This window comes from Mus musculus, chromosome 17 (genome assembly GCF_000001635.26).
Source record: "Mus musculus strain C57BL/6J chromosome 17, GRCm38.p6 C57BL/6J".
Taxonomy (NCBI): Eukaryota; Metazoa; Chordata; class Mammalia; order Rodentia; family Muridae; genus Mus; species Mus musculus.
In genome coordinates, this window is record NC_000083.6 from 79,728,824 (window position 1) to 79,745,435 (window position 16,612).

Genomic DNA, 16,612 nt, shown 5'->3' on the forward strand with positions numbered 1-16,612 from the left:
TAGGAGCCGCTCTGAAGTGAAGGCACATAATTTAATTCCGCCTAAGCTGGCCAAGCATGCAGACTGTTCCTTTTTTGTCAGCCTATAACCTAAGTGATTTGTTCTACTCTGGCAAGAAATGTCTGATTAGAACCATATTGCTGTTAAGCCCCGGAGTGAAGGATGAAAACTCCCTGAAGCTTAGCTGGTGTGTGGTGAGACAGGTGACAGCTGACACACAACAGCCCCCCAGCCCCTGTGCTTCTTAGCCAGGTCACGCCTAGGGATTCAAAAGTCAGAGAGGCTCTACACATTGTATTTATGCACTGATCTCATACCACATTGCTCACAGACAGCTCAACTTTTAGTGAGAATATTTGCAGAGCAGTGTTGCACACCATCCTGAGTTTGAACTCTATCTGAGAGAAGTTCACACCTGCCTGCCGTCACTGTCTGTTTTTCTCTGAGATACAGGGCAGGTTGGTGATGCAGGAGAGCAGGCAGGCTTGCTTCCAGCTTCTGTGGCAGTAATCTTACGCAAGCAGTCAGGTGCAGGACTCCAACGCTGCCCTGCCTCTAATGAGCTTTGGGTTTGAGACAAGGAACTTTTTTCTGCACGTCAGTGAATGTATCTGTAAAGTGGGTGAACTAACTGGTCCTCACCTACAATACTGACATTGACATCTTACAAATAATCACATCATTGTGACCTTAATCCATGCCGTTTCCTTAGGATTCTTGATTTAAAATATTTTTCTCTAGTGACATGAAGAGAGGAAGACTATGGCAATCATAGCAGTAGGATTTGAAAAGAGTGTTCTATACCTGCCCCACCATAATCCAGCTATCTCATGTCCTCTGAAGCTACAACAATATTGCCAATGGGCTCTATAGCCTGCCATGGGCTGTACTTTCCCTCAAAAGATCTCTTCCCCTCACCTTCCTCTGGTCCACATAAAACCATTCCAGCACCAGGGCTGTCCTGACTCATTGCTTCGTTGATTTCTTTCTGTCCCACATGACTTCGGGTTTTTTTTTTTCCAGTGCTTTTCTGTCCCCTCTGGAAGCTTGGGGACTTAGTTTCATGGACGGTTTCCTCCGTCTTTCTTTCTCCGCCACCTGCTGTATACCCATCGTGGATGCATTAACTTGTCGAACACTGTAGATTTCATCACAGCACAGAGAGAATGCCCCCAAAGGACTGGGAGGGACGTTCACCCCCTCGTATGGAGAGCACCAGCTCCATTCTCCAAAGGTGTCCTTTCAGGATGGCTAGCAAGAGTGGTTAGGCCAAAATAGCTAACTTGGACCAGTTCTTTCAGGGAAGGGTCAAACTGATGACCTCGGTGAAAAATGTGACCACTTCAGGAAATGTAAAGATGACTAAAGTCCTTGGAAATCCTTTCATTTTCTTAAAGAAATAAGAATTTTGTACCCGATAAGAGTCTATGTGGTTGACCCTGTGAGGGACCAAGACAATGGAGGACCGTGAGGCTCACTGCTCCCAGCTCGCAAAGTACAGAGGGCTTGAAGCTGCTTACTGGGAGGGGACCCTGTGACTAAATTGAGAACTCAATGTATATGACATCTTTTTACTTTGAGATCAGCTTTAAAATATTTAACATTATAGAACACCTGCAGAAGGAAGAGAGGCTAGTAAAAGTGAGGGCTTAAAATTTAAAATTGAGTGGCCCTCAACTTTCCTGATTTAATACAGTTAGTTCCTCATTTTGTGCTGACCCCCAACAATAAAATTATTTTGTTGCTACTTTATAATTTTGCTACGGTTGTGAATTGTAATGTAAATATCTGATATTCAGGATAGGGTTAGGCAACCCTGTGAGAAGGACATTCATTCCCCCAAAGGCTTGAGATCCACAGACTGAGAACCACTGGGTTAAATAAACTTTGAAGATATGAAGTAGGTAAAACACACTTCCGCCAGTGCAGGGAGGATGCATACACAGTGCAGTGTGGGGTGTGGGACCCTCAGGTCCCAACAGGGAGAAGCACCCTGTCCCAGGCTCGCGGCCCTTTCCCTGACTCGGCTCTGGAGTACAGTCTTGATTGTTTTCCATAAAGCATTTTGGAAATGTTAATGAGTGTGGCAAAGCTATCTTTAGAAGGTCAGAGAGGGAATGGGAAAGATAGTGGGTGGCAGATGGAAGCTGGAGACCACCAGGTCCTGGCGAGCATGCACACTGACTTGAGCGGTCAGAACTCTGGCGATGTGGATGGACCAGAACAGAACGATGTAAACACCAGATTAAGTTTGGAGAAATCAGAGACCGGAGACTAGTAGGGAAAGTGAATAATGTTTTTTCCTTTCTGATCTGAAAGGAGAATTTGTGCTGAGAAACATGTTGGGGGATGGGGTGGCGGAAAAAGCCTCTCTCCTATCTCCATGCCTGGAATGTTTCTAATTATCTGATCGTAAACTCTCCCACAACAATTTCTAGGAAGACTGACAGACAGCCTGTGAGTAAGTGTCCCTTCGCCTGCATTAGATAAATGTCTGTCTTACCAGTGCCAGGGAATAAGCTTTGTTTGCAGAATTTCACAAGTACCTGTGGCAATGGAAGGGCTGTCAAGGTGTAGATTGGTGACACGGGAGAGGTGATTTCTCCAAATCTGTGATCTTGTAGAGATAGCTCTGGGAGGGGCGTGCGGGGGGGGGGGGGTTCTAACCTGTAAGAAAATACAGATCTTGAACTCCAAATAAAGAGGAGGGGAAGACATTTATCTCAGAAAGTCAGAGCAAACGGAAACAACTCCTTATTAAGGCTCTGACTACTGGACTATTCAGCCTTGAAAATCCATGACCAAAGATGTCCACACAGAGTCTTCAGGGGAGTGAATCAAATTATCAAGAGAGCTTATAGAGCAAGTGAATTCTGCCTGCTTACATGCAAAAAAATAATAATAATAATAATGCTACCACCCATGGTTCCTTTGGAGACAACGAGGACTTGGAAAGGGAATGAATGATTTCATTTCTGTCGGCTGAAAGCAACTCCAGACCGGCTCTCACATCGCCGCCTTATTTTGATTTGAAAGCAAGGTTATGGGGACATTCGAGTGTACAGAAAGAACCCTCTCAGAAGCACAATTCCCTAATGTATCACACGGTGCATGGTATAGACACTGGACTAGCCATGGTATTAAGTCGGGTAGTGTCTTCACTCTGATGGAAGTCTTCATTCATGGTAGGGGGATCTCTTACATTTCAGCCATTATTAGCAGCAAAATGTGAAAGGAAAACAGGTGGGTGTATTGACCTTGTGGAAGCAGTAACAGTTTCTAACCTTGTGGAAGCAGGAACAGTTTCTAACCTTGTGGAAGCAGTAACAGTTTCTATTTTGCACCTTTCCTCTGTGGCATGTGATACATTTCACACACTCACTAAAAACTGAGAAAATAAGCCGTTCCTTAAGTAACACAAAACAGCTCATTTATGAATCTAAGAGGATTAAGGAATATGGTTTTACTGTGTTTGTTTAGAGCCTGTGCCAACCTTTTTTTTTTTTCAGAAGCATGAATCTGATTTTTCTTTTCAGAAAAAAAGAAGAAGCAGCATTCAAATAGAACCAATTTTTTTAAAGAGGGGGTTTTACACTGAGCTCGTTCTCATTCAGAGCTCTTGACAAGTAATTCTCTTCTGTTTTGAGAGTAGGATTTTTACACTCCATTAAATGGGATGTAATTTTTCTTAAGGTGTGTATCAATGGGTTATTACAGTTCTGTATGATTTAATATTAAAAAACAATCAGACCATTCACCAACTATTTGTTTATATTCCTGCATGATTTAATTCCTCAAAAAGTCTTTTTAAAATGAAATTTCACCCATGTTGCTTGGAACTTTGCAGTGAGTTTCCCGTGGGCTGTAAGAAAGTTCAACCCTCTTCCTTTGGTCACATCACCTGGACCCTGACTTGCTCACTCTCCACTGTGAACTGCTTTTCCAACTAGTCTCCTGTCCCCTTACAATGCCTCCGACAGGCACAACAGTGCTTTCCCACCCCCACTGCGCCTGCGCTTGTTCCCTCTAGAACATCCTTCCCACGTCCTTTCATGGCTGCCTTTGTCACATGTTTTGTTTCTTGTCCCTCCTTTCTAAAGAAGTGCCCTGCAGCCACCCATTGCCATCTGCCCTGTCTGTCTCCTAGTACCTGGCATCCATTGCCATCTGCCCTTGGTTAGCCCTGTTTCTTGGTTAGTCCATATCTGTGGGTCTGGATAGGCTACAAGTGCGTCTCCCAAAGGTTCCTGTAGGTACCTGGGGCCTCTGAGAGGCAGAATTAAGAAGACCTGCCCTGTGGAAGTTAATTCACTCAGGACCAGGGATGCTGCACATTCACCAGCGTTCCTGGAATGGAAAGACTCTGTCTCTTTGGTGCATAAAGGGGTGGGGCTGGGGCTGGCCCCAAGGTCTGATTTTCTGGGCAGTGATTATGTCTTCCTCACTGTCGAGCCTGAAATGAACACTTGTGGAGTCCCTGCTGCCTGCCAGTGTTGTGAAGGCTGATTTACATTTAGAGGAATCTTGTTTAATCCCTACAATCACTCCACAATAATAAACTTGTGATCTTCTCTTTACAGAGAAGGAAAAGGGGAGGCTCGGGAGACTTAAAGGGCCTGTGTATGACCCAACACAATGCTCTTAGGAGGAGAAATAAAAGACAGCTCAGAATTAAACAATTCCCAGCAACACATGTGCTTCCATCAGCAACCAGCCCTGGGCCCAGCACAGCTGCCACCAAGGACCAGCAGTTGCTTTCCAGGGTGGACGCCATTTCTGCTGTTGAGAGGAGCGGATGAGAAATCGTGTGTGAGAATTGGGAAGGACCATCAGGGTTGCCAACCCTTACCTTCTGTACTTGTCCTGTCCTTTCCTCATTTCCTCCGGGCTTGCGCAACAGCATATCCTTCTTCCTTGCCTTATCTGGAGAAAAAAAGGAGAGATATTGAGACAGAGTCCTAGACTAGAAAGGCCCCATGCTCTTCAGAGACGCCCACTACTCAGATGGTCCCATTAGAGGTAAAGACCTCCCACCATCTGAAACGACTTTAAGTGGTGGCCAGCCATGCCAGAACAGGGTACTGAGATGCCAGTTGCAGCACAGACTATGTCTGAGATATTTGGAAAGCTGAAGCAAGAAGAAAGCGCAAAGCTACCTTAGCGTTTCACAGAGGCATGAGAGAAAAGCAGAGGTAAAACCTGGGGGGGGGGGGGAGTAGGGGGGGTAGGGTGTAGGGTGGGGGTGGAAATGAGGTGTGACTTAGACAGGCTTCACATACCTCAGCAGGACTCGGGAAGAGAGAACAGAAAACTAAGAGTATGGGAAGAGAGAACAGAAAACTAAGAGTATTTCTCGAAACTACTTTTCAAAAGTAATTTCCCTAGTGAGGCCAATAAACACGCACATTTTTCATTTTATGAATATTATTGGTTTTCTGCACTTATGCTTGTATAGCACATACAGGAGTCAGGGGACTTTCAGGCATTACGCCACCCAATTGAAAAGGGGCCAGGTCATTGGCCTGACTAACTCTAATTTGTTACTGTCTGGCTTTATTTTTTAAATTTTCCCCTGGAGCCATTGCTCCTGGAGTTACCTTGCAGCCCAGAATTACTGGACTGATCAATTAGCATCTTCATAATGGGCCTTCGTTAAACGACAGCAGCCTATAGGACCGAGCACCCTCAAATGAGGGAGACTACCCTTGATGGGGAGGCTACCCTTCCACAGATGGAGTCATTTTGTGGGGACAAAATTGTTCCGCTCAAATGATGATTAAAGTCCTTACAGAACTAGACAGAGGTAATGATCAACCAAACCACTGGACCCACCAAGATCACCTCTCAGACCACTGGACATACTTCAAGTCCCTCCTGATTCCCATTCAAAACAACAAAACCAAAAAATTCGATAATCCCGTTTGTCTCTTAAAGAACCTTAGGGTCCCTGAACCCCTTTATCGGTTATTCTGAATGCATCCAGGTTGATCATGTCTCCGCTCTCTGACCCTCAGCAGTCCCCATCCCTGGACTTGGCACACAGGTACTGGAGGCCAAGCCTAGTTTGTCAGGGCTCTCAGATCTGTAAGTTTTGCTCCCAGCCTCAGTAGCACACTCTGTCAAGCCAACTAGAAGAAAGCACGCCATCGGGCGTTGGCCACTTGCAGAAATAGGACCCAAGACGGGACATCTTCATGAACTCACAGCTATTTTTTTAATATTTTTTATTACGTATTTTCCTCAATTACATTTCCAATGCTATCCCAAAAGTCCCCCACACCCTCTCCCCGACTTCCCTACCCACCCATTCCCATTTTTTTTGGCCCTGGTGTTCCCCTGTACTGGGGCATATAAAGTTTGCCTGACCAATGGGCCTCTCTTTCCATTGATGGCCGACTAGGCCATCTTTTGATACATATGCAGCTAGAGTCAAGAGCTCCGGGGTACTGGTTAGTTCATAATGTTGCACCTACAGGGTTGCAGATCTCTTTAGCTCCTTGGATACTTTCTCTAGCTCCTCCATTGGGGGCCCTGTGATCCATCCAATAGCTGACTGTGAGCATCCACTTATGTGTTTGCTAGGCCCCAGCCTAGTCTCACAAGAGACAGCTATATCAGGGTCCTTGCAGCAAACGCTTGCTAGTGTATGCAATGGTGTCATTGTTTGGAGGCTAATTATGGGATGGATCCCTGGATATGGCAGTCTCTAGATGGTCCATCCTTTTGTCTCAGCTCCAAACTTTGTAACTCCTTCCATGGGTGATTGTTTCCAATTCTAAGAAGGGGCAAAGTGTCCACACTTTGGTCTTCGTTCTTCTTCGGTTTCATGTGTTTTGCAAAAATGGGGCCCAGAGCTAAACAAAGAATTCTCTCCTGAAAAAATGTTCAACATCCTTAATCATCAGAGAACTCACAGCTACTAAGACTACTCGGATTCCAGAGAGTCTCTTATCTTTCTGCTTTGGCTGGCATCCTCTACTTCCTTCTGTTTGTTGAACTCACAGCCTAAGATGCCTGCCGACTCTTCTTCCCAACCACACACACCGCACTTGGCGCTTTTTGCTTCTTGCTTTTTGTTTGTTTGTTTGTTTTTTGTTTTTTGTTTTTTCAAGACAGGGTTTCTCTGTATAGCCCTGGCTGTCCTGGAACTTACTTTGTAGACCAGGCTGGCCTTGAACTCAGAAATCCGCCTGCCTCTGCCTCCCAAGTGCTGGGATTAAAGGTGTGCGCCACCACCACGGCTTTTTGCTTCTTGTTGTAGGAGCTTTTTGAGGGAGTGCTATTCTAGTCTATGGTTTTAGGAATAAAAGTCTGAAATTTTGTAGGAATTGCAGTCCATTTTTTGTTTCTTGTCATTTGTGATCTGTTGGATTACTCTAGGCACAAGCTTTTATTTTATTATTTTATTTGCGGGGGGCGGGGAGGCAGGGAAATTTAAAATTGCACAGGACCAAATAGTAAGAAGAAACTCAAGCTACGTTAAAGAGCCAGGGTATTTAGGGGACCTCTGCTGTAACTTGTGAAACCACGGAAAACGCCAAGTTTATACTATCAGAATGCTCTATAGGGGGACATTGTAAGTGTAGTTATGAAACAATGATCAAGAAGAAGATGATGGCAGCTAGAGAGATGGCTCAGTGGTTAGGAACACTTGCTGCTCCTGCAGAGGACCCAAGTTCAGTTCTCAGAATGCTCATAGGTCTATTCACAAAAGCCTCTATATGGAATATATGCATATATGTGACATACATATAATAATATAGATATTATATGACATTAACTACATTCTCTCCTCAGAAGCTTAGACCTTCCCTTTCTTGTGAACTTTCTTTCCAAAAGAAAGTGTAGACAGGACAATAGGTTAGACTTCAGCGTACGGTTTCTATTCACCCACGCCCTTTTCCTTTTGCATCTGGTAGGTCCTCTCTCTCATTCTAGTACTCTCTTTGTAAAAAGCCTGCATATCCTTAACCCAAGGCACTGTCTCTGGATATTGTCACATACCTGTAAATAATTAATCAGCTGTGTTTAGTTAATGAGCAGCATCCAGTTCCGATATTAATGACAGGTTTTAAAATCTAGATACAACTGGTGACAATTAGTGACCCCAGGTTGTCTCAGTTCAAAGCATTAGAGAGACTAATTAGAGAGGGAGACTGAATGCTACCAGATGTAAGCAAGCCAAATAAATAAATAAATAAATAAATAAATAACAACAATCATAGAGTGTAAGAGGGTCTTAGGATATGCAAATTCACACACAAGCTCAAACGGTGAGATGTCCTTGTCTCATACAAATGTCAACTCCGTCATCACCTCCCAAGACCCTAATACTCCTCTTTTTTTGTTATGGCTTTTCTCAGCTCTTCATTTCCCTAGAGCAAGCAAATTTTTTAAAATCAAAACTTGGGGCTCAATGGTTAGACATGGGCCAGAAATGAAGACCACCATGGAAAAGGTAGAGGAATTGGCTTCTCAGTGAGGTCTGAGCAGCAATCCCCACACATCACGTGTGAATGTCCACATTCAATGAGCTAGCCTAGGTTACGAGCGGAGGTCAGACCTTGCTCAGCAGGGCTCACAGTTCCTCAATCCTTGATCTTCCTGTCATCATACACCACTTCTGATGTCTCCTGCCTGCCTTTCCTCACTGTGAGTCGTCCGGGTAGAGAAGGAAAGCACTTTTGCCTGATTTCGCCAGACCTTCTGGAGGATTCAGCTCAGCTGGAAGCTTTTCTTCAGGTCAGTCATAATGTTCTTCTTCCATCCCCATGGCTGGTTCTTCCCTCCCTCAAGGACCAGCTACATCTCACAAATCCTTTCTTTGTCTAAATGCTCCCCCCTCTTGCCAGTGACTTTGCACTCACTTCCCAGCATTCCCCTCAGCATAAGCTCTCTATCAAAATGATACAGCAGAATGTCCCAGAAATGTCTTCAGTTGCACAATACACAAGGGGGAAACTCCTGCCTTCAATAGACAGAAAGCAGTAGAGAGTCAATTCCTCGGAGCCATTTCTCCTACAGATGCTGACCTTACAAAGGACAAGTGGGTAGAGACAGCTGGGAAGATCTTACTCTAGAGTTGCTGTCCCCTGGGAAGTCTTGTCGCAATTCAACATCACCTCCCACGGGAGCCCAGGATGAAATCTGATGGTAGAACACTTTCCTAACACATGCAAGGCTCTGGATTCACACACACACACACACACACACACACACACACACACACACACACACACAAAACGAGAGAGAGAGAGAGAGAGAGAGAGAGAGAGAGAGAGAGAGAGAGAGAGAGTCCCCACAGGATGGTTAACATAGTAAATTATGTCTTCTTTTAAAGACAAAAAGAGACTTCTTTTCAGCAAAATCAGACTTAAGTAGTTGCTGACCAGAACTCCTTTTCCTGTCTCAAACTCCCTTCCCCCCACACATAAATTCTTCATTCTACTCCTAAGACGTTGCTAGCGGAGCAGAGAAGCAGCCATTGACTGGAAGAAGAGCCTTGTGGTGCTTTCCTGTTCTGACCCGACAGCCCTCTTCCCAGATTGGCACGGGATTAGACCCTTTCACGTGCTTCCCTCTCATCTCTTTGGAGAGAATGCAACATTTGGCTGGTGAATCCGCCCACCATATGATGTCCTAATTATAGCTTCATGATAATCAGTGTGACTCGGGGCACTGTTCGAACCCAGTTTCTTCATCCATAAGATGGAGTAGTCACTAGGTAATCCATGGTTTCTTTCAGCATGTACACTTTGTGAATTGCTCTCAGACTTTGGTCTGTACGTATGGTGTTTACATCTTAAATATCATGTGTCATAGTGGAATGAAGATATCTTTCTTGAACCTCCACAGAATTTACAGGAAGGGCAAAACATTTGAAGGGCAGGGTACAGGGCTCGCACAAGAGAAGAGCGAAGTGGAAAGGAGAGCGAAGAGCCATCTGCCAAAGATCCAAGCGTCCTGGAGACCTGCTCAGAAATCAAGAACTGTCTTGTGGGTTAGAAATATATGCTCTCCTTCCTTCATAGCAAACACTCGGTAATGAAATACAAGCTGTCCAAAAAAACAAATACTGCCCCTTTTTATGCTTAGATTCAATAGGAACAGACAATCATGCAGAAATGTAATTGAAAAGGAATTCATACTCGAGGGGAACCCAGCAAAGCTGCTCTCACAAGACTCTTCCTGGCCTCTCTCTGTGTGGTCGCTCCTCCACTCAGGAGCAGGTCTTGGGAATCTATTAGCAGACAAGGTCAGAGAAAGTTTCATGGCCAGATTTTTCCCATAGAAAAGCAGGTAAAGATTGAGAAGCATTTTAATGACTGCGCTTGAGCAAGAGGGGTTAAAGATTTGTAGCTTGGTTTTGGGGAGAAAAGAGTAAGTGCCTACTTAGATCAGCAGTCTAGAAGTGACTCAGTGTATTTGCTGAGTCAAATGAGCCCTTCCCAGGCCAGACAATTTGACACTAGCACTGCAGAGTTTTCAAGTTGGAAGGAAACTTAATACCCAGCAATTATGATCTCAGTTTGTAGAGGAGGGATCAAAGGCTCAGGGAGGCATCATTGAGCACAAAACCATGCACTCCCCAGGCAGCAGCTGCAGGAGAAAGAAATGGGGAGGGGGGCAGGAGGGGGTGAAGGATGGAGCGAAAGATAGCAAGAAGCTCTGATGCTGAAGACCTCTCAGTGTTCTTCAGACCAAGGTTTTCAGCCTATCAAAGCACTATACTTTGGCTCCTGTGGTGTTCATTTTTGATTGCCTCATTGACTCTGTCTGTAATCAACTAAGAGACTTTCTCGTGTGTGTGTGTGTGTGTGTGTGTGTGTGTGTGTGTGTGTGTGTGTGTTTCCAGAAAGGATTCACTGATGAGATAGACCCTCCCCCAGAGTGCCACTGCTCTCTCACAACAGCCCACATAGAAAGAGGTTCAAGGGAACAACAGTGCTGTATGCTTGTCTTCTGTTGCTTCTTGCTGATAAGTGTATCTCTCCTATTGCTGCTGCTGCTGCTGCTGCTGCCATCCTTTGACATCAAATCCCAACTTCTTTGGCTTTCTAGCAGCATCTCTCCAGGAGTCCTTCTGTCCCATACTGAGGCTGCTGAAGCATCGGCTTCCTGGACTGGGCAGCAGCTGGGTTCTTAGCCTCTCCAGTGTGCAGCCAGCCATTATTAGGTTACCTAGATTAAACAGCATAAGCAAATCCTACAAAATCCTTTTTCATAATCTGCATTGATTTCTGATGCTCTAGAAAGCCCTGGTTAATGCAGCCCCAGAGGAAGAAGGAGAGGAATCATTGGCAAAGCAGCAGAAGTCTGGAAGAAGATGGACAGGACCTATGGATCAAATGCAGACAGAGTTAGAAGAGTTGGTACAGCCGGTACTCAGAGAAACAAGATGGTGGAAGGGATGCAACAGCTATTCGGCAAGAGCAAAGGCACAAAATCACCAAAATAGTTTGGGTGATTTACAAGTCACCTTCCAAGGGACTTTCAAAAAAATTAGAAGTCCTGGGGCAGCCTAGACTTCTAGTGTGGCAGGTAGGAACGTTGCTCTCTGAGTTCCTGCAATAGAAGACAGATTTTGATTAATAGCAAACCAGGGTTGAAATGAGCAGTTGTGATGCACTCTGGCTTACATAGTCCCATGAAAACAGAGGAGGAGACAAGTTGCGGTGCCACGTCAGACTCCGGCCGCTGCTGACCGAGGAGCGCATGACTTTGCACTACATCATCTCTCCCTGTCCCTTAGTTTCCCCAGCTAAAAAGTGAGATCATCACTTCTGGGTACCAAATTTTCTTCCAACTTGAAAACTCTTCTGGTTCATTGACCCAATTGGCAGGCCTAGTTTGGCACTTTACGTTCAGGAAATGTACCTGAGTCATTTCCAGACGGTTGATATAATTATTATCCTTTGAGGTTTTTCTCTTTTTAAACTTGGAAAAGACAGAGCACAAGACTTTGAAAAAAAATCTAGAAAAGACTTAAGATGTCTTAAAGGAGCTGGCCAGAGCTAACATTATAAATAAGGCTCAACTGACTCCGAAGGTGAATGCCATCAACTGCAGACTCAACTGCAAGTTCAAAGACAGCAAGTTTTCAGGTTGCTTAGCCTGGAGGATCCACTTCCGTTCCCATGATTCTCAGCTCTGCCTCGTCTGTGTGTAGTTCTCTCAGTCTAGGGAAGGTATGGCAGCGGCAACTGCAGGACTGAGCATAGCCTTTGAAAAGGGCTTTTTCTTCCTAGGGCTCTACCTTTAAAAAGGAATTTTCTAGAAGACCCAGGAAACTTCCCCTTGAATTTTATGAAGCTGAATTGATTCATATGCTTATTTCTGAATGAAGCACGGCTGCATGATGAGGCTATGTAGACCCCACCTTAGAGTCAGGCAAAAATGGCAGCGGAGAAAGGGAAAATCATGAGAAAAACCATGGCTTGCTGGGATGGTGAAGAAGGAAGGACTCTGGGCAAATGCCCATCTCTGCTTATGGATTGTCAGATCTCAAAAATCTTACCAAATACTTTTAGAGAGCATCTTTTGAAATCCTATGGAATATATGACCATTTCCCCCACTTAGTAGGTAGAGTGATTAATTAGTTCAAGGGCAGACATTTGGGTTAGAACTTGAGACATAGACTTGACCACTGGCAATCTGGGCTTCTCTGCATAGATTTGAAAAGGCTTTGGGGTTCTTTTTTTTAACCTACATAGTCTACTTCTGGGGAATATGTTAAGGAAATAATAATTAATTGGGGGGAAAGAAAGACAGAAAAATGTTATATATGCATACATATATGTGTATATGTTTATATGTGTACAGTATCCGTGCTCTGATACATACACACACACATTACAATGGGAATAACATCCAAGTCAAAAAGTTATCAATTAGCTAAGTCAATGATGGTGCATATAACCAATGAATTATACTTAATACTATAAATGGAGGTAACCTAACAGCCCAGATAACTACTGACAATGGAGGATAAGAAGGGAAGAAAGAAGGAGAAAGAGAGAGATGGGGGAGGAAGGAAGAAAATAATTTCATCTTACTTGTTCATCTTTATTTTCTTAATTTCTTTAGCTACATGATCTAATGAAGAATGTATTTTGGTGAGAACAGTATAATCAATCAGGACAAAGTCTGCTTAAAATCATTTTATGTCTAACAATCTCTATTTCTGGGAGAGCTACAGGCACCACAAGGTTCCAGGAGGAACTTCTGAGATTAGTTGGGGGTTTATGGCAGCCACCTCCTCATTTCATCTTCCACATACCAGAGGTCGTCTGTAACAAGAAATATCTCATGGGAGAGCGCCAAAGCCCTGCTTTGTCTGCCTCCAGCACTCTCTGTGGGGGTGAGTGAGGTCACTGTGCCCGTTGGGGATGGCACAAAGTACAGGAAGCTACCGGTTCTTCATAAAACAACATTTATGACAATAGGTTAGGCTTTTATTTCCCCTGGAGATTTAAGTTCCTGACATGTATTTGCTACCTAATAAATATTGGCTAAATGAAAACATACTGAGCCAAGAAAAATTAGTTTAAATATTTAATTGGGGCTATCAAGATGGCTGGATGCATAAAGGTACTTGCCACTAAAGCTGAAAACCTGAGTTTTATCTCTGGAAACTACATGGTGCTGAGTATACACACACACACACACACACACACACACACACACACACACACACACACACAAACACACGCACACGCACAAGCACACACGCACACACACAGGAAGGAAGGAACGAAGGAATGAAGGAACGAAGGAAGGAAAAAATAGAGACAACAGATTAACTAGTGAAGTTGATTGCCCAGCTATATCCACTCCACACAAAGCCATCTCTAAATTATGTCAGCCACAGGGTACACTGTGTTTATTCTGGAATCGTTCCTGGGTCACCTGACCACCCATATCTGTAGACTTCTCCCACATCCATCCAAGTGTCATCGAGGATAAGTACTTTCTCTTCCGCTGACCTGCTGGCCCCAGATGATGCTGTGTCCCAAATGAGCGGAAAGTACCCAAGAAATATTACAGCCAACCTCCCCCATTTTCCACTTGAAAGCAACCTCCCTCCAAAAGAAAAAAATCTCAAGGTCTAAGGAAAGATTAAGACTCAAACTGTTCAGGTCAGAGGTGAAAATGGCAGTGGTTCACTGATGTGCTTTGAGTAGGCGGTTGGAGGTGGCCAGTTCCCAAGCAAGTACTGTTAAAGAAAGCACATACAGGGACACCCAAGAGTCTCCTCTGCTCTGAAAACAAACATCCCTCCATAATTAGAAACAGCTTTATTCATGAGCCAGATGTCCATGCCTCCCTCTTGATTATTTTCAAAAACCATCATAAAATTATTAGTGGCAGTGTGAAATGTCCTGGCTTGTCTCTATTTTATTTTAATCTGTCCATCCTTATATTTTCTCAGTCTGATGGAAACCCTGGCAATTGGATTCCTCTCCAAGGTTTTATGTACTGAGGAGAAGCGGTGCATGGTAAGGTATGGATATACATTGAACTTTGGTCACCAGAAATCCTACCATACACAAAGAGCTTACAAAAGTTTCACAAAATGTCTTTTAATAACTCTTCTCTCTCTTGCACACACACACACACACACACACACACACACACACACACAGAGAGAGAGAGAGAGAGAGAGAGAGAGAGAGAGAGAGAGAGAGAGAGAGAGAGAGCGCTATCACTCCCTATGGAGAATGACTGGAAGTTCTTGGAAGCAGGAGGTCTGTGGCATGAGTAATATAATATACATGAATATGTTAAATTCTGGAAACCATTGGGAAGGGACATTAATCAGATAGAGAAAGTCCAGAGCATTGGACAGCACAGCTGTGATGAACCAAAGATATTTCAGGACCAGGTCTGTGTCCTGTCCTCTCTTGTCTCTAGTCTGCAAACTCCTTTATATTAAAAGGATGTGTGTATGATCTATGGCTTATGTACAATTGTTGAGGGCAGGACAGATAGGTTAACAAAGGCATACAAGGTAGAGGGTGTGACAGCTCATTTTAAACACTTGAGAATTATCACAGATTAGGGACAGAGACCTATTATCTGTTGGTGTCTAGAACAAAATAGAGCTGTCTAGGGAAAGGCACAGGAGCATAGCTCCCGCTCTTGGAAAAAGACTGTGTGGATGCTGGACCCATTCTCCGTACCCAATCTTGAATATTTGAGGAACAAATGAAGACATGTGGGCATGTGGTTAAGTTAGTTACCTGTCTAAGAAATACTCATTCGATCTGATGCCAGAAGATGCTGAGAGGAGGGTGGATAGGCAAGTATCTTAGTTTGCTTTGTGATGCTGTGATAATGACAACACAACAACAACAACAACTTGGGAAGGGAAGGGTGTGTTTGGCTTGTGTGTCTGACCACAGTCCACCACTGAGGGAAGCCCAGGGAGGAACCTGGAGGCAGGAACTGAAGCAGGTGCCACAGAGGAGTCCTGCTTACTGACTTTGCTTTCATGGCTTGCTCATCCTGCTCTATTATACAATCCCGAACCAACCACCCAGGGATGGTGTGGTCTATAGTGGATTGGGCCCTCTCTCTTCAATCTTTAATCAATAGAAAACCCTACAGAGTAAATCCCATGAGGAAATTTTCTCAATTAAAGTTCCCCCTTCCAAGATGACTCTGGCTTATATCAAGGTGACAAAAAAAAAAATACTACCCAGGATAGCACCAAAGTGGGAGAATAAGCAAGGCTGATTCTTTCTCTTTGAAATTTGCAGTATGTCAAGGAATGCAAACAATCACGTGATAGTCACGTAGGTGCAAGGTAAGATGGACCAGGAGAGGGGAAGTAGGACATCTCATTCTCATAATGGATGCTCAGGGATTCCAAAAGACTTAGGTCAAGTGAACAGGAGGTGAGATGAGGCAGGGGAATAATTTCAGCATACATAAAATCTACAATGGAGGCAACAGTGGCCCTCAAAGAATAACACTTGGAGAACCCTCCACTGTCTTGAAACAGGCCACACCTTTAAGTTCTACCTCTACTTATCCTTGGCCTGAAATTGTTCTCCCCATTTCTCCTTTGCAGATTAACCTTGCTTGATGACTGAGACCTGCTTTGGAAAAACAAGGCAAATGTGCCCAGGCTCTGGAAGAGGGAGAATTTGTCTTCTGACACACATTTCTATCTTCAGAAATTCCTGACAATCTACAGCCCTGTTAAGGCATGAAAAATATGTCACTAGCGTTGACTCAATACAGAGGCTATTAATTAATAAAAAATAATTACATGCTGTCTCTGTGGTATTTATTAGAGCTAAGCAGTGAAAGAACCTCCAGGAAGAACGGGAAGCTTTGCCTTGATTCTGTCAATGGTCAGGACCTTGATGACCTCAAAAACTCCATGCAGGGGCCAGAGAGCTGCAAGGTCCTTGTTCTCTCAGCTCTAACACCAGAAACGGAGGCCAGCGCATCTGACTACAAGATTTCTAACTTTTTAAATGTTCAGAAGAGCCCTGGATGGCAAGCAGGCAGGAATTATTCACGGGAAATTAGGAACCAAAGAATTCAAGTAATTGATTCAGATTTACAGCAGGGACAAGACTGAATTTGTCTGCATTTTCC

General features: G+C 44.2%; 1 long non-coding RNA gene across 1 annotated transcript; it reads left to right on the forward strand.

Moving 5' to 3' along the window:
• The first annotated feature begins 8,556 nt into the window (after window positions 1-8,556).
• Window positions 8,557-16,250, forward strand: Gm33055. Its single transcript, XR_385784.3, has 3 exons — window positions 8,557-8,742; window positions 14,433-14,504; window positions 16,077-16,250. It is a non-coding gene; the product is annotated as a predicted gene, 33055 (long non-coding RNA).
• Window positions 16,251-16,612: the final 362 nt, after the last annotated feature.